The 27,730-nt window shown below is 48.8% G+C and overlaps 1 non-coding gene and 5 pseudogenes across 1 annotated transcript; all 6 read left to right on the forward strand.

The window, feature by feature from the left end:
- Positions 1-14,136: 14,136 nt before the first annotated feature.
- Positions 14,137-14,254, forward strand: LOC141269365 (5S ribosomal RNA; annotated as a pseudogene).
- Positions 14,255-19,995: 5,741 nt separating this feature from the next.
- Positions 19,996-20,114, forward strand: LOC141267097 (5S ribosomal RNA). Its single transcript, XR_012321112.1, has one exon. It is a non-coding gene; the product is annotated as a 5S ribosomal RNA (ribosomal RNA).
- Positions 20,115-20,735: 621 nt separating this feature from the next.
- LOC141268489 (5S ribosomal RNA) lies at positions 20,736-20,855 on the forward strand (annotated as a pseudogene).
- Positions 20,856-22,510: 1,655 nt separating this feature from the next.
- On the forward strand, positions 22,511-22,630 carry LOC141267952 (5S ribosomal RNA; annotated as a pseudogene).
- A 3,316-nt stretch (positions 22,631-25,946) lies between these two features.
- On the forward strand, positions 25,947-26,055 carry LOC141270304 (5S ribosomal RNA; annotated as a pseudogene).
- Positions 26,056-26,661: 606 nt separating this feature from the next.
- LOC141268213 (5S ribosomal RNA) lies at positions 26,662-26,781 on the forward strand (annotated as a pseudogene).
- The last annotated feature ends 949 nt before the right edge of the window (positions 26,782-27,730 follow it).

Below are 27,730 nucleotides of genomic sequence, written 5' to 3' on the forward strand. Positions count from 1 at the left end.
TAGACAGACTGACCGGAGTTGTAAGGCAGACCGTCGGACCTCAGGCAAGCAGGCAGGTAGCTGAGGTGCGCTCCCAGGTGAGCAGGCAGGCTGGTCCTTAGACAGACTGACAGGAGTTGTAAGGCAGACCGTCGGACCTCAGACTAGCAGACAGGTAGCAAGTAATCAGGCAGGAATCTGACAGGTAACTGGCAGGTAACTGGCAACGGGACCTGAGGGCTGAAGCACAGGTGAGACACAGGTGCAAACAACATTGCTCGGGCACCTCCATTTTGGAGGAGGTGCCTTATATATGATGAAGTCCTCCGGCCATTGGCCGGGGACTCCTTAGGACGGCGCGCGCGGCCCCTTTAAGAGGAGGGGAGCGCGCGCGCGCGCGCCCTAAGCACATGGGCCGGGAAGGAGCGCGCGCTGAGAGCAGAGCGGGAGGAGGACGCCGGGAAGGAGCGCGCGCTGACTGCAGAGCGGGAGAGGGACGCCGGGCACGGGGCAGAGCGGTGAGGGGAGCAGCGTCCCTGCCTAGCAGAGGGCAGGGACGCCGGCACTACAGTACCCCCCCTTTAGGCCCCCCCTTTTTTAGGCCAGACAGAAATTTAGCTAGGATGAGAGGGGCATGGATGTTCTCCCGGGGCTCCCACGTTCTCTCCTCAGGACCAAACCCCTTCCAATCTACCAGAAAAAAGGTCTTTCCTCTTACCCTTTTGGTGGCAAGAATGTTCTCTACCTCAAACTCGTCCTCAGCAGAAACCGGAGCAGGAGGCGTACCTGTAGACTTGGAAAAAGAGTTAAGTACCACAGGTTTGAGGAGAGATACATGGAAGGAGTTAGGGATCCGTAAGTTGGCCGGGAGTTTCAATTTATAGGCCACCGGGTTGATCTGACTGGTGACCTCCAGAGGTCCGATGAACCGAGGCCCTAACTTGTAAGAGGGTATCTTGAGTCGAACATATTTAGATGAGAGCCAGACCTTATCTCCTGGACGAAATTGAGGAGGATCCAGGCGTTTTTTGTCAGCGTGTCTTTTCATCCGCTCGGACGACTGAAGGAGTGCGGATCGGGTACTCTCCCAAATGGAGGAAAATTTGCTAACGAGAGATTCCGCAGCCGGGTTGTCCACCGAGGTGGAGACAGGAAAAGGAATCCGAGGATGCTGACCAAAGACTACAAAAAACGGGGATTTGGAGCAGGATTCGCTCTCGTGAATATTGTAAGAGAACTCGGCCCATGGCAGGAGATCCACCCAGTCTGAATGGTGGGCATTAACGAAGTGCCGGAGGAAACTGGTCAGGTTCTGATTGATCCGCTGTGGGTGGTAAGCGGAAGAGAAATCCAGGGTGACGTCTAGTAGTTTACAAGTGGCTCTCCAGAAGCGTGAGGTGAACTGTACCCCACGATCCGACACGATGTGGAGGGGCAGGCCATGAAGACGGAAGATGTGACGAATAAAGTCTCTAGCTAGCTCGGATGCAGATGGGAGGCCTGGCAGGGGAACGAAATGAGCCATCTTGGAGAAGCGGTCAGCGACCACCCAAATGACCGTACAACCGGCAGAGAGTGGGAGGTCAGTTATGAAGTCCATTGCAATATGCTGCCAGGGGGCAGCAGGTACTGGGAGCGGAAGGAGGCGACCGGCTGGCAGATGTCTCGGAACCTTGTTGCGGGCGCAGGACACACAGGCAGAAACAAAGTCTATTACATCCTTGTGCAGGGTAGGCCACCAGTAGTGCCGGGAAATAAGCTGGAGGGTCTTCTTCTGACCAGCGTGGCCAGCCAGTTTAGACGAGTGACCCCAGTGAAGGATCTTCTCCCGATCAGGTACTGATACGAACGTCTTTCCGGGAGGGAGACGATTTAGACTCACGGGAGCCACCTGCATTACTCTGGCGGGATCGATGATGTGTTTCGGATCTTCCTCGAGATCAGATACCAGAAAGGATCGAGACAAGGCGTCCGCCTTGACGTTTTTGTCAGCCGGGCGAAAATGAAGGACAAAATCAAAACGAGCAAAAAACAAGGACCACCGGGCTTGGCGCGGGTTAAGTCTCTGGGCATGCTGGAGGTAAGCCAAGTTCTTGTGGTCAGTGTAAATTATTACCGGGTGAAGAGCCCCCTCAAGCAGGTAACGCCACTCCTCCAATGCCAGTTTGATGGCCAATAACTCTCGATCTCCTATGGAATAATTGCGCTCTGAGGAGGAGAAGAGTTTAGAGAAGAAGCCGCAAGTTACCATCCTCCCGGAAGAAGATTTTTGAGTAAGTACCGCTCCAGCTCCAGAGGAGGAGGCGTCCACTTCCAGGAAGAACTGCTTGTTGCCGTCCGGGTGATGCAGCACCGGGGCGGAAGAGAAGGCCTGTTTTAAGGAAAGAAAGGCTTCTTCTGCTTCGGGCGGCCACTCTTTGGGATTAGTACCCTTACGGGTGAGCGCGGAAATTGGGGCAGTCCGGGAAGAGAAGTGTGGTATGAAGAGGCGGTAGTAGTTGGCGAAGCCCAGGAACCGCTGAATGGCCTTCAACCCCTCCGGTCGGGGCCATTTCTCGATGGCAGACAGTTTCTCTGGATCCATTCGTAGGCCGGTCTGAGAAATAATGTAGCCCAAAAACGGAAGCGAGGTCTGCTCAAAGAGGCACTTCTCGTATTTAGCGAAGAGGTGATTCTGCCTGAGCCTGAGCAGGACCTGACGAACGTCCCTCCGGTGAGTCTGGAGATCCGGAGAGAAGACCAAGATGTCGTCCAGGTACACCACTACGCAGGAGTAGAGAAGGTCCCGGAAGATGTCATTGACCAACTCTTGAAAGACGGCAGGAGCGTTACAGAGACCAAAGGGCATTACCAGGTATTCATAGTGGCCGTCCCGGGTGTTGAATGCCGTCTTCCATTCATCCCCTTGACGGATACGAACCAGGTTGTACGCCCCACGGAGGTCTAGTTTGGTGAAGATTCTAGCCCCCCTCAGACGATCAAATAATTCTGGAATGAGCGGAAGGGGGTACTTATTCTTCACCGTGATCTGGTTTAGGCCTCTATAGTCTATACAGGGACGGAGAGAGCCGTCCTTCTTTTTGACGAAAAAGAAGCCTGCTCCCGCCGGGGAGGTAGATTTCCGGATGAATCCCCTGGCCAGATTCTCCTCAATATATTCGGACATCGACCGGGTCTCAGCAGCGGATAAAGGATAAATACGCCCACGGGGAGGAGTAGTACCGGGTAACAGGTCGATGGGACAGTCATATGGTCTATGAGGGGGTAATGTCTCTGCCTCCTTTTTATTAAAGACATCAGCATAAGACCAATAAGGAATTGGAAGTCCAGGTAGATTAGCTGGGGTAGGAGAGGGACGGACGGGATGGACGGGAACCAGGCAGGTCTTATGACAGTCTTGTCCCCAGCGAAGGACTTCTCCGGTTTGCCAGTCAAGCACGGGTGCATGTTTCTGGAGCCAAGGCAGACCTAGCAAGAGGGCGTGAGAGAGTCCAGGCAGAACATGAAAGGAGATACTTTCAGAATGCAGCATTCCCACCTGCAGAGTAATGGATTCGGTGATGAGTTGGATGGGGCGTGGTAAGAGCCCCCCATCCACGGCAGCCACAGACAAGGGTACAGCCAGGGGTTTGGTGGGGATGCGGTATTTCTCTACCAGGGACTGTGAAATAAGATTCCCGGCTGCTCCAGAGTCCAGTTGGGCTAGTTCGAAATAACGGTTCTCCCCGTAGACGATTGAAACTGACAACAGCAGGGATGGAGAGGATTTATTCTTGTCTAGGTGGACCTCTCTGAGCGAACCTAGACACAGGCGTTTCCCGACCTCTCCGGGCAGGCACGGATCCGGTGCTCCTTACTGCCACAGTAGAAGCAGGTCCCCTCGGCACGGCGTAAGTCCTGACGGGTCTTGACCATCTTGGTCTGGTCGACCTGCATAGGCTCAGGAGGGTGTACCTGGTTAGAGACAGAAGGAGTGACGGGTTTCTGAAAAGTAGGAGCTAGACGTGGTAACCTCCTCTCACGGGTGACCTCTCTGGCACGCTCCTGGAACCGTAGGTCAATCCGGGTGGCAAGAGTTATTAAGTCATCGAGAGTGGTAGGAATGTCCCGACCGGCAAGTTCATCTTTAATACGACCGGACAGACCCTCCCAGAAGACGGAAACCAGAGCGTCGTTATCCCAGGCCAGCTCCGAGGCAAGGGTACGGAACCGTATGGCATATTGGCCCACGGTGAGACTCTCCTGACGGAGGCGTAGCAACGATGATGCAGATGAGGTCTTCCGTCCGGGTTCGTCGAAGACTTTCCGGAAAGCCGTGAGAAAAGCAGGCAAGTTGGACACCAGGGGGTCTCCTCTCTCCCATAGAGGATTTAGCCAGGCCAGGGCCTCCCCGGTGAGATGGGACATGATGAAGGCAATTTTGGCCCGGTCGGAGTTAAACTGGTGGGACAAAAGTTCAAAGTGCAGGGTGCACTGATTTAAGAAGCCCCGAGCCTGGACGGAGTCGCCTCCGAAGCGAGGAGGTGCAGAGAGCCGGGGTCCGGGGTAGGATACCATGGTATTAGTGGGCAGCGGAGCTGCCGGATTGCAAGATATGGCACTGGCGGAGGTTGTTGGTGGATCAGACAGAGTGTTCAGGCGAGTATTGACATTCCGCAGGTGACCCAGGATGGACTCCTGTTGGGACCTCTGACGGGACAGTTCAAGACAGAGGTCCGAGAGCGAGGGAGCTTGGGTGCCACCGGGTTCCATGGCCCGAGCAAACTGTAACGGGTCTGGGAGGCGGAACCTCTGGGCTACAATACAAGGGGGCGGTCCTTGTAAGGGAGCGGGTGGCGACCAGGCAGGTAGTCACAGGAGGTGACCAGGACAGTCTCTGGGTGTACGGGCAGGAGGACACGGCAAGTGATCGGGGCAGTCTCTGGATAAAGGGTAGGTACGACCTGAGATGGCTGAACCTCCAGGTAGGCTAGCAAGGCAGATGAAGAATGTGTGCTCCCAGGTGAGCAAGCGAGAGTCTCTGGAATAGCAGGTGGTCACAGCACGTGACGGCGGAGCCTCCAGGTAGGCAAGCAGGCAGGTAACGGAGAAGCGCTCCCAGGTGAGCGGGCAAGAGTCTCAGGAATAGCTGGTGGTCACAGCACGTGACAGCGGAGCCTCCGGGCAGGCAAGCAGGCAGGTAGCGGAGAAGCGCTCCCAGGTGAGCGGGCAAGAGTCTGGAGTAGCTGGTGGTCACAGCACGTGACAGCGAAGCCTCCGGGCTGGCAAGCAGGCAGGTAACGGAGAGGCGCTCCCAGGTGAGCGGGCAAGAGTCTCAGGAATAGCTGGTGGTCACAGCACGTGACAGCGGAGCCTCCGGGCAGGCAAGCAGGCAGGTAGCGGAGAAGCGCTCCCAGGTGAGCGGGCAAGCTGGTCCATAGACAGACTGACCGGAGTTGTAAGGCAGACCGTCGGACCTCAGGCAAGCAGGCAGGTAGCTGAGGTGCGCTCCCAGGTGAGCGGGCAGGCTGGTCCTTAGACAGACTGACAGGAGTTGTAAGGCAGACCGTCGGACCTCAGACTAGCAGACAGGTAGCAAGTAATCAGGCAGGAATCTGACAGGTAACTGGCAGGTAACTGGCAACGGGACCTGAGGGCTGAAGCACAGGTGAGACACAGGTGCAAACAACATTGCTCGGGCACCTCCATTTTGGAGGAGGTGCCTTATATATGATGAAGTCCTCCGGCCATTGGCCGGGGACTCCTTAGGACGGCGCGCGCGGCCCCTTTAAGAGGAGGGGAGCGCGCGCGCGCGCGCCCTAAGCACAGGGGCCGGGAAGGAGCGCGCGCTGAGAGCAGAGCGGGAGGAGGACGCCGGGAAGGAGCGCGCGCTGACAGCAGAGCGGGAGAGGGACGCCGGGCACGGGGCAGAGCGGTGAGGGGAGCAGCGTCCCTGCCTAGCAGAGGGCAGGGACGCCGGCACTACACTAAGCAACAGCTCTGGGAGGGTATTCTGTCCTCATGCAAAACAATTGAAGCAGAAACCATCCAAAACCTGACAAATTCAATGGACGAGAGAGTTCAGAAGCTCCTTTCGAACAAGGGGTCCTATGTGAAAATGTAACATCACCTAGAATAAAGTTTTGAGTTGAAAACTGTTTGATTTCAGTTTCTAACAACCTGCTAATGCTTATAATTTCAAAAATGACCATTTTTTTGGTGTTTATTAAAATGAAAAGGTTGATCGAAAAGTTTGGGGGATCTAAGAGTGTGGCAACCCAGTAGTCATGATTACTTCGAATTCTGACAATATGAGGGTCATGCTGCAGGTAGTGCAGCAAGAAGGCACTTATGTGTCTTGCGCATCTCGGAGCCCCAAAATTATTTTCCGGGCTAGATGCAGCTAAAAATTATTATTAATTTTAAATCTGGTGGAGCTTATTATAGATGGCCTAATAGGATCAGTGCTGCACACTGCTACAAAGCCCAAATTATTTTCCAGTCAAGATACAGATAAACATGATTAGTAATTTGAAAGCTTAAAACGGTTGGTAGGGTGATTTTAACCAATCATCAAGCTTTTACTCTCCCCAGGATGACACAGGGGTAGAAAAGTCGTTTCGGATCCATGATTTGTTCATCTTTATGAACGTGAGTCTGTCTACATTATCAGTTGAGAGCCGCGTGCGCTTATCTGTCAGCACACCACCAGCAGCGCTGAACACAAGTTCAGACAGAACGCTGGCTGCGGGGCATGACAAGATCTCCAAGGCGTAAGTGGCTAGCTCCGGCCATTTATCCAGATTGGAAGCCCAAAAAGAGCAAGGGTCCAGTGACACAGTCGTGGCTTCAATATTTACTTGGAGATACTCCTGTACCATCGTCTCTAGGCGTTGACTATGTGTCAGACTTCTTGTCTCCTGTGGCCTTGCAAAGGATGGGCTAAAAAAGTGGTGAAATGATTCCGCAAAATAGATGTTACCAGCAGATACTGTGGTTCTGTTACGGTTTGAGTGCTGAACACTTGACGGTCCCACGGTTGGCAAGTTGGAACTGTGAGATTCACTACGTGCACCACTGGTGTTTTGTGGAAAAGCACATGTAAGATTCTGCAACAGTCTCTGCTGATACTCCTGCATGCGTGCATCCCTTTCTATGGCAGGAATAATTTCTGCAAATTTACTTTTGTACCGGGGATCTAACAGTGTGGCAACCCAGTAGTCAGGATTATTTCTAATTCTCACAATTCGAGGGTCATGTTGCAGGTAGTGCAGCAAGAAGGCACTCATGTGTGTTGCGCATCCAGGAGCACCAAGTCCCTGTTGTGTTGGTGGCGAGGTAACAATCATGCTTCCTTCCTCTGTCCTCTCCCCCCAACCTCGCACAACAGAAATGTGATCAAGGTCTCCCTCATCTGATGAGTCTTCCATCAGTTCGTCCTCCACTTCTTCCTGGGCTCCTGCACCTTCCTCACTAGTTTGGCTGCTACCATGCGCCCTGGTAAAACCATCTCCCCCACCCTCACATCCCTGCCGCCTTGGTGCTGCCGACCGTCTGGACCTTGCAGATGTTAGCCCTTCCGCATACAACTCCTCCTCCTCTACTTCCTCCACCTCCTCTTGTGCCACCACCTGACTCCGAATTCTGTTTAACATGTGCTCCAGCATGTAAATCACCGGAATAGTCATGCTGATAATGGCATCATCAGCACTAAACATCTTCGTCGCCATTTCAAAACTGTGCAGAAGGGTGCATAGGTCTCTGATCTGAGACCACTCCTCCAGCGTGATTTGCCCCACCTCTGGATCTCGTTGGCCCAGGCTATACGTCAGAACGTATTGCACCAGGGCTTGTCGGTGCTGCCACAGTCGCTGCAACATGTGCAGAGTTGAATTCCACCGGGTAGGCACATCGCATTTTAGCCGGTGAAGTGGCAGGCCCAACGACTTCTGTAGAGATGTAAGTCGCTGAGCTGCGGGATGCGAACGGCGGAAGTGAGCACACAGCGACTGTGCCCTCTGCAGAAGGCCATCTAGTCTGGGATAGTGGGCTAAAAATTGCTGGACAACCAGGTTCAACATGTGAGCCATACAAAGCACGTGTGTGACATTGCCCCGGCGAAGGGCCGCACCCAGGTTTGCAGCATTGTCGCACACGGCCTTCCCTGGTTTCAGGTCCAGTGGAGACAGCCATTCATTAAATTGGTTCTCCAGAGCTGACCACAACTCCTCAGCTGTGTGACTCACATTTCCCAGACATTTCAAAGTAAAAACCGCCTGATGACGTTGAGCCCTACTGCCAGCATAGTAAGGAGGTGTGCAGGATCCCTTCTGCGCAGTTAGAAAGCTTGTGGCATGACCAGACAGGCTTTGGGTGCAGGTGGAAGACCGAGAGGAGGTTGAGGAGGCAGAAGCAGTGGAGGAACTTTGACATAAAGAGGATTGACGCACAACTCGTGGGGACGGCAAGACTTGGACAGCAGCCCCTTGTCCTGCTGTCACCATAGTTACCCAGTGCCCAGTCAGCGACATGTAACGCCCCTGTCCATGCCTACTCGTCCAAGTGTCTGTGGTGAAATGCACCCTGTCACACACAGAGTTTCTCAAAGAAGCGGTGATGTTGTGTGCGACATGCTGGTGGAGCGCAGGCACACCTTTCTTTGAGAAGTAGTGCCGACTGGGCATCTGGTACTGGGGCACTGCGACGGACATAAGGTCTCGAAAATCCTCTGTGTCCACCAGGCGGAAAGGCAGCATTTCTGTAGCCAAGAGCTTGCAGATGGTGAAATTCAACCTCTTAGCTTTCTCATGGCTAGGAGGAAATGGTCTTTTACTTGTCCACATCTGAGGGACCGAGGGCTGGCTATTGTGCTTAGACGGGGTTGATAAGGGTGTCCCCGGCAAACTGCCGGTCTGTGAGGAAGATGCAGGCGGACATGTTAGGTTGCCTTGATCCAAAGGTGGTGCTATCGATGTCGGACAGCGCTCAACACCAGCTGGTGTTACCACCTCCAAAGAAAATGATGACCTGCCAATCACGCTGGCTGTTGTGGGTAAAGAGGTGGCAGGTCTGCGCCCCAAAACAGGTGTGACTGCTGTCCCCCCAGTCACAGAGGATGAAGAGGCCGCGGATGCACAAGATATGGCAGACGGTGGTTGGCCCGGCCGGCTAGGCCGCATTGTAGCACACTGAGCTTCCCACTGCAACTTATGCTTCATGTCCATGTGCCGGTTCATGCATGAAGTACTCAAACTATGTATTTTTTGGCCTCTACTTAGCTTTTGCTGACAAATGTTACAGATAACACGAGTTGGGTCATCTTTATCGATCTGAAAAAATGCCCAGGCTATGCAAGGCTTAGCACCCATGCGACCTGAAGAGCCACCACGACTTGTGGTGAGAGGCAGAGTTGTGTTTGAGGATGCAGTTGTTGACGTGCTTCCAGTACTACGTCTCTGTCCAGGAAGGCGCAACCTGACCTCGTCGTCACTAGCATCTTCCTCCACCTCCTCTGCTGACCTCATCTCTTGGCTGACTGTGGGTTGACAGTAAGTGGGATCTCCAACCTCATCATCATCACCCTGTGTGTTATCACACCCGTCGTCCTCAGAGCCAACCTGTTCCTGCCCTGACAAAAAACTAAAGTTGTCGCTCCAATCAGGTATTTGAGTCTCATCATCATCTTCCTCATTGTCTCCACCAACAGGAGTTACAGTTTGGGAATGAGGGTCTACATTATGGTCAGAACCTTCTGCGTCTGGTCCTGGATCCGACTCATAAAGATTCTGGGCATCAGTGCAGATCATTTCCTCGTCTGGATTCACAGAAGCGCTGGAGTCGACCTCTGATTCCCAGGCTATAGTATGAGTAAACAGCTCTGCAGACTCAACCATCTGTTTTACCTCATACTCAGACGGGCAGCTGGAGATTTGGGAGCTGTGAGGAAGCAAGTGCGATTTGGGTGACACCTTTGAGGACTGGAGTATTTGTGATGTTGAAGTTGATGTGGAGGAGAGCCCACTTAAAGGAGCACTTGATATCCGTTGAAGCACCTGCTGTTTTTGTGCCTCATCTGGAATTTGTAGCGATTGGCGTGGCCGTAAGAAAGGGATCTTATCACATTGTCCGCTAAAAGAAGTAGACATTTTAGTTTGGCTGGAAGATGGTCTTTCTTCTGCAGATGTTACTGTTGCTTTAACACCTACCCCACAGACACAACCTTTTTTCCCCTTCCCAACACGCCTATTCCCCTTTCCACCAGCAGCAGGCCTTTTTCCACTCATTTTGGTGGTTAACTAATTCACAACTCTGGAGTTGTTTGCACAAAAAAACAATGGATGGTAACCGAGCAGAGCTGAGTGGCCAAACTGTGGTATTAGGCCAAAACTATTGGCTGGGTTAGATGCAGAAAAAAATTATATTAAATTTGCAAACTGATGGAGGTCAGTATAGATGGACTAATACAACAAGTCCCACACACAGCTAGAAGCCCAATATTTTTCAGAGGTAGATGCAGAAAAAAATATATTCAGTTTGCAACCTGATGGAGGTCAGTATAGATGGACTAATACAACAAGTCCCACACACAGCTAGAAGCCCAATATTTTTTCAGAGGTACTGTAGATGCAGAAAAAAATATATTCAGTTTGCAACCTGATGGAGGTCAGTATAGATGGACTAATAGAGAAAGTCCGACACACTACTAGAAGGCCAAATATTTTTTCAGAGCTAGATGCAGAAAAAAATTATATTCAGTTTGCAACCTGATGGAGGTCAGTATAGATGGATTAATAGAACAAGACCCACACACAGCTAGAGGCCCAATATTTTTTCAGAGGTAGATGCAGAAAAAAATATATTCAGTTTGCAACCTGATGGAGGTCAGTATAGATGGACTAATACAACAAGTCCCACACACAGCTAGAAGCCCAATATTTTTTCAGAGGTACTGTAGATGCAGAAAAAAATATATTCAGTTTGCAACCTGATGGAGGTCAGTATAGATGGACTAACAGAGAAAGTCCCACACACTACTAGAAGGCCAAATATTTTATCAGAGCTAGATGCAGAAAAAAATTATATTCAGTTTGCAACCTGATGGAGGTCAGTATAGATGGACTAATACAACAAGTCCCTCACACAGCTAGAAGCCCAAATATTTTTTCAGAGGTACTGTAGATGCAGATAAAAATTATTTTTAATTTGCAACCTGATGGAGGTCAGTATAGATGGACTAATAGAGAAAGTCCGACACACTACTAGAAGGCCAAATATTTTTTCAGAGCTAGATGCAGAAAAAAATTATATTCAGTTTGCAACCTGATGGAGGTCAGTATAGATGGATTAATAGAACAAGACCCACACACAGATAGAAGCCCAATGTTTTTTCAGAGGTAGATGCAGAAAAAAATATATTCAGTTTGCAACCTGATGGAGGTCAGTATAGATGGACTAACAGAGAAAGTCCCACACACTACTAGAAGGCCAAATATTTTTTCAGAGCTAGATGCAGAAAAAAATTATATTCAGTTTGCAACCTGATGGAGGTCAGTATAGATGGACTAATACAACAAGTCCCACACACAGCTAGAAGCCCAAATATTTTTTCAGAGGTACTGTAGATGCAGATAAAAATTATTTTTAATTTGCAACCTGATGGAGGTCAGTATAGATGGACTAATAGAGAAAGTCCGACACACTACTAGAAGGCCAAATATTTTTTCAGAGCTAGATGCAGAAAAAAATTATATTCAGTTTGCAACCTGATGGAGGTCAGTATAGATGGATTAATAAAACAAGACCCACACACAGCTAGAAGCCCAATATTTTTTCAGAGGTAGATGCAGAAAAAAATATATTCAGTTTGCAACCTGATGGAGGTCAGTATAGATGGACTAATACAACAAGTCCCACACACAGCTAGAAGCCCAATATTTTTTCAGAGGTAGATGCAGAAAAAAATATATTCAGTTTGCAACCTGATGAAGGTCAGTATAGGTGGACTAATAGAACAAGTCCCACACACTGCTAGAAGGCCAAATATTTTTTCAGAGCTAGATGCAGAAAAAAATTTGATTCAGTTTGCAACCTCATGGAGGTCAGTATAGATGGACTAATAGAATGATGCTATGCCCAAAAGATTTTACTTCACTAGGTGCAGTAAAAAAATTGGTATTCTATACACAGGTGGTATATCTTGCAACACAGATAGGCTACTCCACTGACTAACACACTCTGCAATAGGCCAAAAAGGATTAGCTTTGCTAGATTCAGCCAAATGCTGTGAAAAAAACTTGCACAGCACTGGCACAGACCTTGCTGCTTTGGACTCCGTTTTGGAGGATGAGATTCTTAAAGCACAGGAGAATGCCCCATCTAACACTCCCCATGGGAGGTTGTTTGTGCCTAGGACCTTTAGGAGAGATTTGTTTGTTGAGTGTCATGAGTCTCGGTTGGCAGGTCATCCAGGAATTTCTGAGACCAAGAGACTTGTGGGTCGCAGTTTTTGGTGGCCTGGATGGCAGAAGGAAGTCATTAAGTGGGTGCGCCAATGTACTGTGTGTGCAAGATCCAAGTCTTCGCATGCTCCTGCTGCGGGGTTGCTTTGCCCTCTGGAGGTTCCTAGTGCACCTTGGACACATCTGGCTATGGACTTTATTACTGACCTTCCTCCCTCTGAAGGTTTCACGGTCATCTGGGTGGTCGTGGACCGTTTTAGCAAGATGTGTCACTTGGTTCCCTTCATCAAACTGCCTTGCGCTAAGACACTCGCTAAGGCCTTTGTCAAGGAGATTGTCAGACTACATGGTGTTCCTACTGACATTGTTTCTGATAGGGGACCTCAGTTCGTGGCTCGTTTTTGGCGTGCCTTTTGTGACAGGTTGGGAGTTCATTTGTCGTTTTCATCCGGATATCATCCTGAGTCTAATGGCCAGACAGAAAGGAAGAACCAGGATGTTGAGCAGTTCTTGCATTGTTTTGTGGCAGACAATCAAGAGGGGTGGTCTGAGTTTCTGCCACTTGCTGAATTTGCTCTTAACAACCATACATCCTCTTCTGCTGGGTGTTCGCCTTTTTTTTGTTGTTCTGGGAGACATCCGTCTTTTGAGTCATTTTCCAAATTGGTTTCGGCTGTGCCTGAGGAGGAGAGTTTTTCCGGTGATTTGGAGAGAGTTTGGACGGATGTGCGTGGTAATCTTCAGGAGGCTAACAAAAAATCTAAGAGGTACTTTGATAGGAAACGGCAAGAGGTTTTGTTTGCGGTTGGTGACATGGTTTGGTTGTCCTCTAAGATTCTGCGATTGAGGATTCCTTCTAAAAAATTGGGTCCCAAGTTCGTAGGGCCCTTTAAGGTACTTCAGATAGTTAACCAATCTGCTGTTAGGCTGGAGGTTCCTACGTCCTGGAGGATTAATCCGGTGTTTCATGTTTCTCTGTTGAAAAAAGCTGATGTGTCGGATGGTGACGCCTCTGCCACTGTTCCTCCGGTGGTGGAGGACGGGGAATATGAAATTTCCCGCATCCTAAATTCTAGACGGTATAGAGGGAGTTTGCAGTATCTCGTCGCTTGGAAGGGTTTCGGACCTGAGGATAACTCATGGGTGAGAGCGGATTATGTTTCTGCCAACAGACTTGTCCGAGCGTTTCACAGGAGGTTTCCTGGTAAGCCTGGGCCTAGGGGATCCGGAGGATCCTCTTAGAAGAGGGGGTACTGTTACAACTCTCCTGTTAGGTTTTTTTAGTTTGCTGGTCACATGACCATTTTGCCTATTTAATTCGGCTCCGCCCTCCTGGCTTTGCTGGACTTCATTTGTATTTACTACTGTTGAGCTAGCTTGTTGCTCTGTTGCCGTTCTCTTTTAGTTTTGCTAGGTCTTCTGACCCCTATGCCTTTTTGTTGTGTGTTTGTCTTTGACTGCTACTATTTCTGCTAGGAGGTGTCCAACTTTTCCCAGTCCCAAGATCTTGTAGGGATCCCTACCTCACATCTATAGGTCTGCGTTCAGACTAGCCGAGGACTTTAGCGGGTCTGATCGCAGGATCAGGTTCCCCGTTACATCGTAGGGATCTAGTTTAGTTCTATTGTAGGGATAGATATCCTTTCTTTCCATACTCTCTGTAGCAGATCATAACAAAGCGATCTTGAGAAAGGCTGGCCGGGCGATGGATCAAGCAGAGTCTTCTGGCCATACCACCTTGGATACGCCCGATCTCGTCTGATCTCGAAAGCAAAGCAGGGCTGGGCTCGGACAGTACTTGGATGGGAGACGTCCTGGGAATACCGGGTGCTGTAGACCATTTTGATGACATTTTTCCCTACTGCCCAGCTCGGCTAGCATGGAACAGCGCCTTGCCGGACACCGACCTAAAGTAACTTAGATGATGGAAGCCCCAAGGACTCTGAGCCAGTTGGCAGCTAAGTACGCTACCCGGGCCGCCTTCACGCAGGCCTGACACCGAGCTCCTTGTCACGGCTAGGAGTGCTTATTGACTCCGCAGCTCGCCGTGTGGAAATGATGGTGTTAAAAGCACCCGGGGCCGTGAAGGGGCCAGGCTTTCAGCAGGTGCCCAGGGAAGGTTTTGGATGCCGACCGCCTAGCGAGGGCCAGCAAAAGTAACATGTTTCTCTGCAAAGAAGCTTGTGTAACCAAGCCAGACGGCTGACAAAGAGCTAACCTCAGTGCAAGGAAGGCAAGGAAGGAATTGGGGATGGGGGGGTGATTCCTGCTAGGGCCCTGAAATCATAAAACAGGCAGAAGAGTCTGACGCATGGTGACGGAGAGGTTGTAGGGGCAGATAGGGGGTGTTGTCACGTGTGAGCACGTGTGCATGCTGGCTTGTGTGTGAGAGTGCGCTTCCTAGGTGTGGCGCGCTGCAGACAGTCAAAGGGATTGTTCCCTTTCATTAAAAGTTAATCCCCGGCTGCAGGCTATTAGAAAGCAACTAACCGCGCTCTGCTCACCCTACCCGGGTCTACCGGTGAGTCTCGCCTCTGCTCCCGGCCTGTGGTATTGGCCGTGAATCTGACGTTCCGTCGACAGCGCTGCAGCCGATCAGTGAGCTCAGTGGCTCTGAGTGGGGCGTTGTGTCTACAAGACCTTTTAAGGAAGCCAGCAAAAAAATTGAAGAGAAGGGAAAGCACAAAACCAGGGGAGGAGTCCTGAGGAGATAATTTGCATATTCCCACTGCATTTTTGGGTAAGTGAAGAATCTCCGCGAGCTCAAAGAACACTGGATTTTGGCTGTTGGAGCTGAAAAGAGGACATCGGTAAACCAGGGGAGGAGTCCTGAGGAGATAATTTGCATATTCCCACTGCATTTTGGGGTAAGTGAAGAGTCTCCGCGAGCTCAAAGAACACTGGATTTTGGCTGTTGGAGCTGAAAAGAGGACATCGGTAAACCAGGGGAGGAGTCCTGAGGAGATAATTTGCATATTCCCACTGCATTTTGGGGTAAGTGAAGAGTCTCCGCGAGCTCAAAGAACACTGGATTTTGGCTGTTGGAGCTGAAAAGAGGACATCGGTAAACCAGGGGAGGAGTCCTGAGGAGATAATTTGCATATTCCCACTGCATTTTGGGGTAAGTGAAGAGTTTCCGCGAGCTCAAAGAACACTGGATTTTGGCTGTTGGAGCTGAAAAGAGGACATCGGTAAACCAGGGGAGGAGTCCTGAGGAGATAATTTGCATATTCCCACTGCATTTTGGGGTAAGTGAAGAGTCTCCGCGAGCTCAAAGAACACTGGATTTTGGCTGTTGGAGCTGAAAAGAGGACATCGGTAAACCAGGGGAGGAGTCCTGAGGAGATAATTTGCATATTCCCACTGCATTTTGGGGTAAGTGAAGAGTCTCCGCGAGCTCAAAGAACACTGGATTTTGGCTGTTGGAGCTGAAAAGAGGACATCGGTAAACCGCGCGCCTATTGGCGCGCGCATTTTGAAGCTTTTTTTTTAAGCTTTTTTCACTGCTTTCAGAACATTAACAATAAGAACATGGAAGAGTCCAGGAGCCATTTGGTGAGCTGCATATCCTGCTACATGTTCGCAGACTTGCCAGTGGAAAAGCCAAACTTCACATGCCAGAAATGCAAGCTTGTGTCCCTGTTGGAGGAAAAGTTGCGAAATCTAGAAGAGAGGTTAACTACCTTGAAAATCATTAAGGAAGGTGAAGAGTTCTTAGACAGAGCAGAATTATCTCTTCATGATTCAGAAAGAGAAGAAATTCGAACTGCACCTCACGAAACAGAGGAATGGAAGCATGTGACCCACAGAAGCAGGAGGATCGAGAGGCAGTCAGCACCCATACTGCTCAGGAACCAGTACCAGGCTCTCACGCAGGAGAACCATGAAGAAATACAGCAAAATAAGACTTTGCCAGCAATGAATAACCTTGTAAGCCCTCAGAATCCTCCTGGATGGAGAAAGAAGAATGTTGTGAAGAAAAAACGGAGAGTGGTGGTCATGGGGGATTCCCTGTTAAGAGGAACAGAGGCCGCTATCTGCAGACCAGACATAACCTCAAGAGAAATGTGCTGTCTTCCAGGAGCAAAAATTAAAGATGTGTCTGACAGGATATCAAGACTCTTCAGACCTACAGATCACTACCCATTCCTGCTAATACATGTGGGGACAAATGACACCGCAAGAAAGGACCTGGAAACCATCTGCAGTGACTTTGAAGACTTAGGCAAGAAAGTGAAAGAATTGGGAGCGCAGGTGGTCTTCTCATCCATCCTCCCAGTGGATGGCCATGGAACAATGAGGTGGAATAAGATTCTACAGGTGAACAACTGGCTACGTCGATGGTGCCGTCAACAAGGATTTGGATTTCTGGATCACGGAATGAATTACCTATACGATGGACTACTTGCTAGAGATGGGGTGCACCTTACGAAGACTGGAAAACATGTATTTGGAAGTCGCCTTGCTACACTCATCAGAAGAGCTTTAAACTAGAACAATGTGGGAAGGGAAGCAAAAGGCCAGAAAAAGCCATACAGCTGACAAATACTATTGAGATCTCTGCTACTGGAAGTGGAAAGGAAGAACAAAGACAAAACAATTTAAATAATAAAAATATGGGAGGAAGAGAAACCAATCACAAACTAAAATGTTTTTATACAAATGCACAAAGCATGGGCAACAAACAAGGAGAATTGGAACTACTAATGCAGGAAAAGGAATATGATGTCATTGGAATCACTGAAACTTGGTGGGACGATACACATGATTGGAATAAAAGGCTAAAAGGATACAACTTATTTGCAAGAAACAGACTTGATAAACGAGGAGGAGGTGTTGCATTGTATGTTAGAAAAGTGTATATCTGCACAGAGATTGAAGCTTCAGAGAATGGGAGTTCTGTGGAAACTGTTTGGGTAAGAATACAAGGAGAGAACAACGGAAAGGACACCATTGTAGGCATTTACTACAGGCCACCTGGGCAAGCTGAAGATATGGATGAACTCTTTATGTATCAAATGACCAAGTTCTCCAAAAATATGACGTAGTGGTCATGGGAGATTTCAACTATCCAGACATTTGTTGGGAATCTCTCTCAAGTAAAATTAACAGGTCAAGCAAATTCTTATCCTCTCTTGCTGACTACTTTATCTTCCAAAAGGTAGGGGAGAAAACAAGGGGATCTGCTACTTTGGATCTAATCCTTATAAACAGGGAGGAAATGGTTGAGGAGGTAAAGGTGGCTGGGACGCTAGGAGGCAGCGATCATGCTATTATAGAATTTTGGATAACTAGAGGAGGAAGACATGTGAAGACTCAAACTTCAAGGTTAGATTTTAGAAAGGCAGATTTTAAGAGACTCAGAAAGAGAATAGGAGGGATCCAATGGCTGGATGTCCTTAAGGACAAAAATGTCCAGGAAGGATGGGAAATTTTTAAAAATGAGATTCTCAAAGCACAATCGTTAACAATCCCAAAAAGTAGGAAGAATGGGAAGCATTTAAGGAAACCAGGATGGATGAACACAGAACTTAAACACATGCTAAAAAGAAAGAAAGAAGTGTTTATTAAATGGAAAGAGGGATGCATATCTAAAGAAGATTATAATGCAGTCTGCAGATCCTGTAGGGCACGTATCAGGTTAGCTAAAGCTGACAATGAATTAAGGCTTGCAAGAGATGTCAAAAGCAATAAAAAAGGATTTTGGGGGTATGTCAAAAGTAAAAGAAAAGTCAAAGATGCTATAGGATTTTTACAGGATGAAAATGGAGAAATGGTAAGAGAGGATGTTGAGAAGGCCGAACTTTTTAATTCCTATTTTGCATCTGTTTTCTCTCAGAAAGAAAATGTAACATCAACTGATCTTCACTGTCCTTTTAAAGGAATAGAGGAATCCAAGTTATCTGTAAACAGAAAGATTGTGAGGGAATATTTAGCTAACATAAATGAGTTCAAGTCTCCAGGTCCAGATGAATTACACCCCAGAGTACTGAAGGAGATCGTAGAAGAAATTTTAGAACCACTCTCCATAATCTTTGAAAATTCTTGGAGAACAGGAGAAGTCCCAGAAGACTGGAGAAGAGCAAATGTTGTTCCTATCTTCAAAAAGGGGAAGAAGGTGGACACAGGGAACTATAGGCCGGTGAGTCTGACTTCTATTCCAGGAAAGATCTTTGAACAAATTATTAAACAACATGTATGTAAGTACATGGATAAGAATGAAGTGATTAACCAGAGTCAGCATGGGTTTGTAACTAACAAGTCATGTCAGACTAACTTAATTTCCTTCTATGACAGAATCACTGACTGGGTGGATCAGGGAAATGCTGTAGATATAGTATATCTTGACTTCAGCAAAGCATTTGACAAAGTATCTCACACCATCCTTATTGAAAAAATGACCAAGTATGCAATGGACCAGGCAACTGTTAGGTGGATTCATAACTGGCTTAGTGATCGGACTCAAAGGGTGGTTGTAAATGGCTTCACATCCAGCTGGATGAATGTCGCAAGTGGGGTACCACAGGGCTCCGTCCTGGGACCTGTATTGTTCAACATCTTTATCAATGATTTAGATGAAGGAATTGAGGGTAAACTGATTAAATTTGCTGATGACACAAAGCTAGGAGGGATAGCTAATACTAGAGAAGAGAGAGAGAGGATTCAAAAAGACCTAAATAAACTGGAGCAGTGGGCAGCAACCAACAGAATGGTTTTTAACAGGGAAAAATGCAAAGTACTACATCTGGGCAATAAAAATGAAAAAAGCATATACAGAATGGGAGGAATAGAGCTAAGCAACAGTACATGTGAAAAAAACTTAGGTATACTAATAGATCATAGACTGAACATGAGTCAACAGTGTGATGCAGCAGCAAAAAAGGCAAATACAATTCTGGGATGTATTAACAGAAGCATACAGTCTAGATCACGTGAAGTCATTATCGGTCTTTACTCCTCTTTGGTCAGACCTCATCTGGAATACTGTGTACAGTTTTGGGCACCACATTTTAAAAAAGACATAGACAAACTGGAGCAAGTTCAGAGAAGAGCGACCAGAATGGTGACTGGTCTGCAAACCATGTCCTATGAGGAACGGTTGCAGGATTTGGGAATGTTTAGCTTGCAAAAAAGAAGACTGAGAGGAGACTTAATAGCTGTCTACAAATATGTCAAGGGCTGTCACATTGTAGAAGGATCATCTTTATTCTCATTTGCACAAGGAAAGACTAGAAGCAATGGGATGAAACTAAATGGGAGGAGACACAGATTAGATATTAGAAAAAACTTTTTGACAGTTAGGGTGATTAATGAGTGGAACAGGCTGCCACGAGAGGTGGTGAGTTCCCCTTCAATGGACGTCTTCAAACAGAGGCTGGACAGACATCTGTCTGAGATGATCTAGTGAATCCTGCTTTGAGCAGGGGGTTGGACCAGATGACCCAGGAGGTCCCTTCCAACTCTACCATCCTATGATTCTATGATTCTATGAAAAGGACCTGGTCTTGCTGAGCACTGGAAAGGGCAGCCGGCAGCCAGACGTCAAAGTAGAAAAGCAGCAAGTGAGAGACTTGTCTCTGCCTACGGCCACACCACCCTGAACACACCCAATCTTGTCTGATCTTGGAAGCTAAACAGGGTCAGGCCTGGTTAGTACTTGGATGGGAGACCACCTGGGATTACCAGGTGCTGTAGGCTTTTGCTTATTCCTTCCTTCCACCAGCAGGGGGCACTCTCTTCTATGCCTTTTTTCCATTCCCTTTCACAAGTGCACACATTCATTCTCTTTTCTTTTTTTCATTTGCTTTCTCTCTTGCGTTATTTCATCTTTGCAAAATACCAGCATCCTTCTGATCACCGTGGGCCTCCAGCATTGTTGCTTCTTTACTTTTAATACTAGGCTCCTTTTCACAAGGACCAGCGTCTCCCGCGTGGCTGGAGGCAAACACCGGTAACCCCAAGCAGAAGACCTTTACAGGCAACAGGACCCTCCCCCTTGAAGAACAGCTCAAAGTCACTGGCAACCATCTCACCCTCTTCCTTCATTCACCCCTGGACGTCTCGCTCTGCCCCCAAGTTACGGGTCCAGCTTGCTCTTTCTGTCACATTACCGAGATGAAGGGTTTAGCCTGCAGGAGACCCTGCGCTGAGACATTTTTGAAGACACCTGATGCGGCGGGTGAATCACTGCTAAACAAACCACACCAGTAGGGACGGCACAGCCTTTGTATGGACCCTTCGGAGCCCGCCCCTTCACGGCCAGATTGCTCGCCAACAAGCGATCCTGAGAAAGGCTGGCTGGGCGATGGATCAAGCAGCGTCTACTGGCCATACCACCTTGGATACGCCCGATCTTGTCTGATCTCGAAAGCAAAGCAGGGCTGGGCTCAGACAGTACTTGGATGGGAGACCTCCTGGGAACACCGGGTGCTGTAGACCATTTTGATGACGTTTTGCCCTACTGCCCAGCTCGGCTAGCATGGAACGGCGCCTTGCCGGACACCGACCTTAAGTAACTTAGATGACGGAAGCCCCAAAGCCTCTGAGCCAGTTGGCAGCTAAGTACGCTACCCCGCCGCCTTCACGCAGGCCTGACACCGAGCTCCTTGCCACGGCTAGGAGTGCTTATTGACTCCGCAGCTCGCTGTGTGGAAATGATGGCATTAAAAGCACCCGGGGCCGTGAAGGGGCCAGGCTTTCAGCAGGTGCCCAGGGAAGGTTTTAGATGACGGCCGCCTTGCGAGGGCCAGCAGAAGTAACATGTTTCTCTGCAAAGAAGCTTGTGTAACCAAGCCAGACGGCTGACAAAGAGCTAACCTCAGTGCAAGGAAGGCAAGGAAGTAATTGGGGAGGGGGGGGTGATTCCTGCTAGGGCCCTGAAATCATAAAACAGGCAGGAGAGTCTGACGCATGGTGACGGAGAGGTTGTAGAGGCAGATAGGGGGTGTTGTCACGTGCGAGCACGTGTGCATGCCGGCTTGTGTGTGAGAGTGCGCTTCCTTGGTGCGGCGCGCTGCAGACAGTCAAAGGGATTGTTCCCTTTCATTAAAAGTTAATCCCCGGCTGCAGGCTATTAGAAAGCAAGTAACCGCGCTCTACTCACCCTACCCGGGTCTACCGGTGAGTCTCGCCTCTGCTCCCAGCCTGTGGCATTGGCCGTGAAGCTGACGTTCCGTCGACAGCGCTGCAGCCGATCAGTGAGCTCAGCGGCTCTGAGTGGGGCGTTGTGTCTACAAGACCTTTTAAGGAAGCCAGCAAAAAAATTGAAGAGAAGGGAAAGCACAAAAGGACCTGGTCTTGCTGAGCACTGGAAAGGGCAGCCGGCAGCCGGCAGCCAGACGTCAAAGTAGAAAAGCAGCAAGTGAGAGGCTTGTCTCTGCCTACGGCCACACCACCCTGAACACGCCTGATCTTGGAAGCTAAGCATGGTCAGGCCTGGTTCGTACTTGGATAGGAGACCACCTGGGAATACCAGCTGCTGTAGGCTTTTGCTTTTTCCTTCCTTCTACCTGCAGGGGGCACTCTCTTCTATGCCTTTTTTCCATTCCCTTTCACAAGTGCACACATTCATTCTCTTTTCTTTTTTTCATTTGCTTTCTCTCTTGCGCTATTTCATCTCTGCAAAATACCAGCATCCTTCTGATCACCGTGGGCCTCCAGCATTGTTGCTTCTTTAATTTTAATACTAGGACCAGCGTCTCCCGCGTGGCTGGAGGCAACCACCGGTAACCCCAAGCAGAAGACCTTTACAGGCAACACGACCCTCCACCCTGAAGAGCAGCTCAAAGTCACTGGCAACCATCTCACCCTCTTCCTTCATTCACCCCTGGACGTCTCGCTCCGCCCCCAAGTTACGGGTCCAGCTTGCTCTTTCTGTCACATTACCGCGATGAAGGGTTTAGCCTGCAGGAGACCCTGCGCTGAGACAATTTTTGAAGACACCTGATGCGGCGGTTGAATCACTGCTAAACAAACCACACCTGTAGGGACGGCACAGCCTTTGCATGGACCCTTCGGAGCCCGCCCTGTCACGGCCAGATTGCTCGCCACCAAGCGATCCTGAGAAAGGCTGGCCGGGCGATGGATCGAGCAGCGTCTACTGGCCATACCAGCTTGGATATGCCCGATCTCGTCTGATCTCGGAAGCAAAGCAGGGCTGGGCTCAGACAGTACTTGGATGGGAGACCTCCTGGGAACACTGGGTGCTGTAGACCATTTTGATGACGTTTTGCCCTACTGCCCAGCTCGGCTAGCATGGAACGGCGCCTTGCCGGACACTGACCTTAAGTAACTTAGATGATGGAAGCCCCAAGGCCTCTGAGCCAGTTGGCAGCTAAGTACGCTACCCCGCCGCCTTCACGCAGGCCTGACACCGAGCTCCTTGCCACGGCTAGGAGTGCTTATTGACTCCGCAGCTTGCCGTGTGGAAATGATGGCATTAAAAGCACCCGGGGCCGTGAAGGGGCCAGGCTTTCAGCAGGTGCCCAGGGAAGGTTTTGAATGCCGGGCGCCTAGCGAGGGCCAGCAGAAGTAACATGTTTCTCTGCAAAGAAGCTTGTGTAACCAAGCCAGACGGCTGACAAAGAGCTAACCTCAGTGCAAGGAAGGTTATCCTTATCCTCTCTTGCTGACAACTTTATCTTCCAAAAGGTAGGGGAGAAAACAAGGGGATCTGCTACTTTGGATCTAATCCTTATAAACAGGGAGGAAATGGTTGAGGAGGTAAAGGTGGCTGGGACCCTAGGAGGCAGCGATCATGCTATTATAGAATTTTGGATAACTAGAGGAGGAAGACATGTGAAGACTCAAACTTCAAGGTTAGATTTTAGAAAGGCAGATTTTAAGAGACTCAGAAAGAGAATAGGAAGGATCCAATGGCTGGATGTCCTTAAGGACAAAAATGTCCAGGAAGGATGGGAAATTTTTAAAAATGAGATTCTCAAAGCACAATCGTTAACAATCCCGAAAAGTAGGAAGAATGGGAAGCATTTAAGGAAACCAGGATGAATGAACACAGAACTTAAACACATGCTAAAAAGAAAGAAAGAAATGTTTATTAAATGGAAAGAGGGAGGCATATCTAAAGAAGATTATAATGCAGTCTGCAGATCCTGCAGGGCACGTATCAGGTTAGCTAAAGCTGACAATGAATTAAGGCTTGCAAGAGATGTCAAAAGCAATAAAAAAGGATTTTGGGGGTATGTCAAAAGTAAAAGAAAAGTCAAAGATGCTATAGGATTTTTACAGGATGAAAATGGAGAAATGGTAAGAGAGGATGTTGAGAAGGCCGAACTTTTTAATTCCTATTTTGCATCTGTTTTCTCTCAGAAAGAAAATGTAACATCAACTGATCTTCACTGTCCTTTTAAAGGAATAGAGGAATCCAAGTTATCTGTAAACAGAAAGATTGTGAGGGAATATTTAGCTAACATAAATGAGTTCAAGTCTCCAGGTCCAGATGAATTACACCCCAGAGTACTGAAGGAGATCGTAGAAGAAATTTTAGAACCACTCTCCATAATCTTTGAAAATTCTTGGAGAACAGGAGAAGTCCCAGAAGACTGGAGAAGAGCAAATGTTGTTCCTATCTTCAAAAAGGGGAAGAAGGTGGACCCAGGGAACTTTAGGCCGGTGAGTCTGACTTCTATACCAGGAAAGATCTTTGAACAAATTATTAAACAACATGTATGTAAGTACATGGATAAGAATGAAGTGATTAACCAGAGTCAGCATGGGTTTGTAACTAACAAGTCATGTCAGACTAACTTAATTTCCTTCTATGACAGAATCACTGACTGGGTGGATCAGGGAAATGCTGTAGATATAGTATATCTTGACTTCAGCAAAGCATTTGACAAAGTATCTCACACCATCCTTATTGAAAAAATGACCAAGTATGCAATGGACCAGGCAACTGTTAGGTGGATTCATAACTGGCTTAGTGATCGGACTCAAAGGGTTGTTGTAAATGGCTTCACATCCAGCTGGATGAATGTCTCAAGTGGGGTACCACAGGGCTCCGTCCTGGGACCTGTATTGTTCAACATCTTTATCAATGATTTAGATGAAGGAATTGAGGGTAAACTGATTAAATTTGCTGATGACACAAAGCTAGGAGGGATAGCTAATACTAGAGAAGAGAGAGAGAGGATTCAAAAAGACCTAAATAAACTGGAGTAGTGGGCAGCAACCAACAGAATGGTTTTTAACAGGTAAAAATGCAAAGTACTACATCTTGGCAATAAAAATGAAAAAAGCATATACAGAATGGGAGGAATAGAGCTAAGCAACAGTACATGTGAAAAAGACTTAGGTATACTAATAGATCATAGACTGAACACGAGTCAACAGTGTGATGCAGCAGCAAAAAAGGGAAATACAATTCTGGGATGTATTAACAGAAGCATACAGTCTAGATCACGTGAAGTCATTATCGGTCTTTACTCCTCTTTGGTCAGACCTCATCTGGAATACTGTGTACAGTTTTGGGCACCACATTTTAAAAAAGACATAGACAAACTGGAGCAAGTTCAGAGAAGAGCGACCAGAATGGTGACTGGTCTGCAAACCATGTCCTATGAGGAACGGTTGCAGGATTTGGGAATGTTTAGCTTGCAAAAAAGAAGACTGAGAGGAGACTTAATAGCTGTCTACAAATATGTCAAGGGCTGTCACATTGTAGAAGGATGATCTTTATTCTCATTTGCACAAGGAAAGACTAGAAGCAATGGGATGAAACTAAATGGGAGGAGACACAGATTAGATATTAGAAAAAACTTTTTGACAGTTAGGGTGATTAATGAGTGGAACAGGCTGCCACGAGAGGTGGTGAGTTCCCCTTCAATGGACGTCTTCAAACAGACGCTGGACAGACATCTGTCTGAGATGATCTAGTGAATCCTGCTTTGAGCAGGGGGTTGGACCAGATGACCCAGGAGGTCCCTTCCAACTCTACCATTCTATGATTCTAAGATTCTATGATTCTATGAAGGCAAGGAAGGAATTGGGGAGGGGGGGGTGATTCCTGCTAGGGCCCTGAAATCATAAAACAGGCAGGAGAGTCTGACGCATGGTGACGGAGAGGTTTTAGAGGCAGATAGGGGGTGTTGTCACGTGCGAGCACGTGTGCATGCTGGCTTGTGTGTGAGAGTGCGCTTCCTAGGTGTGGCGCGCTGCAGACAGTCAAAGGGATTGTTCCCTTTCATTAAAAGTTAATCCCCGGCTGCAGGCTATTAGAAAGCAAGTAACCGCGCTCTACTCACCCTACCCGGGTCTACCGGTGAGTCTCGCCTCTGCTCCCGGCCTGTGGCATTGGCCGTGAAGCTGACGTTCCGTCGACAGTGCTGCAGCCGATCAGTGAGCTCAGCGGCTCTGAGTGGGGCCTTCTGTCTACAAGACCTTTTAAGGAAGCCAGCAAAAAAATTGAAGAGAAGGGAAAGCACAAAAGGACCTGGTCTTGCTGAGCACTGGAAAGGGCAGCCGGCAGCCAGACGTCAAAGTAGAAAAGCAGCAAGTGAGAGGCTTGTCTCTGTCTACGGCCACACCATCCTGAACACGCCTGATCTTGGAAGCTAAGCAGGGTCGGGCCTGGTTAGTACTTGGATAGGAGACCGCCTGGGAATACAAGTGGCTGTAGGCTTTTGCTTTTTCCTTCTTTCCACCAGCAGGGGGCACTCTCTTCTATGCCTTTTTTCCATTCCCTTTCACAAGTGCACACATTCATTCTCTTTTCTTTTTTTCATTTGCTTTCTCTCTTGCGCTATTTCATCTCTGCAAAATACCAGCATCCTTCTGATCACCATGGGCCTCCAGCATTGTTGCTTCTTTAATTTTAATACTAGAACCAGCGTCTCCCACGTGGCTGGAGGCAACCACCGGTAACCCCAAGCAGAAGACCTTTGCAAGCTACACGACCCTCCCCCCTGAAGAGCAGCTCAAAGTCACTGGCAACCATCTCACCCTCTTCCTTCATTCACCCCTGGACGTCTCGCTCCGCCCCCAAGGTACGGGTCCAGCTTGCTCTTTCTGTCACATTACCGCGATGAATGGTTTAGCCTGCAGGAGACCCTGCGCCGAGCCGTTTTTGAAGACACCTGATGCGGCGGGTGAATCACTGCTAAACAAACCACACCGGTAGGGACGGCACAGCCTTTGCATGGACCCTTCGGAGCCCGCCCCGTCACGGCCAGATTGCTCGCCACCAAGCGATCCTGAGAAAGGCTGGCCAGGCGATGGGTCGAGCAGCGTCTACTGGCCATACCACCTTGGATACGCCTGAACTCGTCTGATCTCGGAAGCAAAGCAGGGCTGGGCTCAGACAGTACTTGGATGGGAGACCTCCTGGGAACACCGGGTGCTGTAGACCATTTTGATGACGTTTTGCCCTACTGCCCAGCTCGGCTAGCATGGAACGGCGCCTTGCCGGACACCGTCCTTAAGTAACTTAGATGATGGAAGCCCCAAGGCCTCTGAGCCAGTTGGCAGCTAAGTACGCTACCCCGCCGCCTTCACACAGGCCTGACACCGAGCTCCTTGCCACGGCTAGGAGTGCTTATTGATGCCGCAGCTCGCCGTGTGGAAATGATGGCGTTAAAAGCACCCGGGGCCGTGAAGGGGCCAGGCTTTCAGCAGGTGCCCAGGGAAGGTTTTGGATGCTGGCCGCCTAGCGAGGGCCAGCAGAAGTAACATGTTTCTCTGCAAAGAAGCTTGTGTAACCAAGCCAGACGGCTGACAAAGAGCTAACCTCAGTGCATATATTACATAGACATAGTTTATAAGGCCGAAAAAAGACAAGCGTCCATCGAGTTCAGCCTATTTCTTGTGCACTGCAGGTATTCCGCAGCGTTGATCCAGGGGAAGGCAAAAAAAACCCATGCGGTATAGGCCAATTTACATCATTGAGGAAAAATTCACTTCCCGACTCCAATCTGGCAGTCAGATTAAATCCCTGGATTAATTAACTATCACTAAGCATAAGATGTACTTTTATTGTTCTCAAGAAAGGCGTCCAGGCCTCTCTTGAACTCATTAAGTGAGTTGGACATCACCACTTCCTCTCCCAGAGAGTTCCAGAGTCTCACGGCTCTGACCGTAAAGAATCCCCTTCTATGCTGGTGCAGGAACCTCCTTTCCTCCAGGCGCATAGTGTGCCCCCTCGTCTTTGTCACCATCCTTGGTATAAACAGGTCATGGGAGAGATCTCTGTACTGCCCCCTGATGTATTTATACATGTTTATGAGGTCTCCCCTAAGCCTTCTCTTTTCCAACGTAAATAGGCCTAATTTTGACAACCTCTCTGGGTATTCTAGTCCCTC

Source organism: Phyllobates terribilis, unplaced genomic scaffold (assembly GCF_046119375.1).
Source record: "Phyllobates terribilis strain yellow unplaced genomic scaffold, ASM4611937v1 Scaffold_4__5_contigs__length_816908805, whole genome shotgun sequence".
Lineage (NCBI taxonomy): Eukaryota > Metazoa > Chordata > Amphibia > Anura > Dendrobatidae > Phyllobates > Phyllobates terribilis.